Genomic DNA, 1,756 nt, shown 5'->3' with positions numbered 1-1,756 from the left:
ATGTATGGCTACTTAAATTTTTTATATCTCTTTGCCGTATGTTAAAAGATCTTTTCCATTTTTCGCAGATCGATCCCCAATCATTACATTCTCTTAGTAAGGAAGCTTTCAATGAATTTTCAACTGATTCATCAATTTCGGGAACATCTTTGTTACAAAAATTAGGAGATGTGTGAGTTGCTGCTTTGCTTGTGCTAGGCTCGGAAATCAAAAGCTTTATTCTTTTGGACTTCTTGTTTCTATACTTGGCATAAAGTTTTCCGCTTGCGTTGTTCTTTCCTTTTCTTGAAATGTAATAATAATCCTAAAAATAAAGACATATTATAAGTTAAGAAACTACATAATCAGATACGTTGTTTATATTGTTAATCTTACCCTCATTTCGTTTTCAAGAGGAAAAACGGAACAAATTTCATCCAATATGCGCATATAGTCTTGAGTGTAAAGAGTAACATTGTTGGTTAAAATATCTTCAATAATTATATTAATTATATCATCTCTTTGCTCGTCACTTAATTTCTTATTAACGCTACTACATTCAAGCGCTAGTTTCCCCTTCGAGGTATGTGTTAACAATTCCGTTAGATCCTATATTAAATAAAAAAACTACATTAACTATGCTTACACAAATATTACTCTTACCTTACCTCTGACAAAATTCCTTTGGCTTTTGAGCAGTTCGAACCTGTAGTGTCGGGAGTACCAGGAGTACTTGCAGGTGTCTCGTTGCGTTTCCACCATTCACCTATTTTAGATGGAACTGACATAGTTTCGTCATCAATCCCGAGCTATTGTTATGACAATATTAATACTGAGTTCAACTCTGTAAAACAAATAATACGTACCTTTCGTTTTTTCCAAGCAAAGAGCTTTTCTCTGAATTCAACACGCAGTCCCAATGGTGGCACTGCTTCCTTTAAATCTTCTTTTTTCAAGTACTGCAAGCTGCGAAATGTTACATGTGATGCTAAAAGAACAAAAAAGAAAATTCTTTGTTAATTACACTGATTAACTGAAAAATTCATTTTTATTTACTTACCTTTTAATTGTTCAAAAAGCGACTCCATATTTATTCCTTTTAAGAACTCCCTTAACATATAATCGTCCTCATTGTTTTCCGCATCTTGACTGCTGCAATGGTTTGTATCGCGAACCACAACAATATTGCCATCGATTTCTAACAACTCACCAATGATATTTTGAGGATCTTGCGAATTATTATTCATTTTCAATAAATTTTTTGCACAATGCGTCCTTTCTCTTTCAATAACACGGAAAAAAATGGTAAATATGCAGCCGATTGCACACGAGTAAAAAAAATGACAACGGTGGTGCATGATTCATACACGGTAGTTGCTAAAATGGCAACGATCGTGTACGATTCATGCACGTCGGTGTACAAAGTAACAACGGTGGTGCATCATTATGCAGGTGGTGGTGCATAATTCATACACGACCGGTGTCATATTGACAACGACCGTGTGTGAATCATGCACCACCGTTGTCATTTTTTACTCGTGTGTAATCGGCTGCAATTACCAATATTACAAATGGACAAATTAAGCACGGCTGTTGTTGGTACCGAAAGTTGACCACGTCTCGGTGTCAATTTGAGCACGTTCGTGCACAATTCACCAACAGCCGTTGTTGAAAAATATAACAACGGGTCGTTGCGAAAATGACAACATACGTGCTTGATTTCGCAACGGGATTTTTCCCTCAGTGTATATATATATATATATATATATATATATAT

The 1,756-nt window shown here is 35.3% G+C and overlaps 1 long non-coding RNA gene across 1 annotated transcript; it reads right to left on the bottom strand.

Annotated features, from left to right (window-relative positions):
* Window positions 1–266: 266 nt before the first annotated feature.
* LOC131806401 (uncharacterized) lies at window positions 267–1,528 on the bottom strand. The gene is made up of 3 exons (XR_009344027.1): window positions 846–1,528; window positions 648–788; window positions 267–588 (listed from the first exon to the last, which is right to left on the bottom strand). It is a non-coding gene; the product is annotated as an uncharacterized LOC131806401 (long non-coding RNA).
* Between the last annotated feature and the right edge of the window lie 228 nt (window positions 1,529–1,756).

Source organism: Musca domestica, unplaced genomic scaffold (genome assembly GCF_030504385.1).
Source record: "Musca domestica strain aabys unplaced genomic scaffold, Musca_domestica.polishedcontigs.V.1.1 75, whole genome shotgun sequence".
NCBI classification, from domain to species: domain Eukaryota; kingdom Metazoa; phylum Arthropoda; class Insecta; order Diptera; family Muscidae; genus Musca; species Musca domestica.
This window is presented reverse-complemented; position numbering and strand designations above follow the sequence as displayed.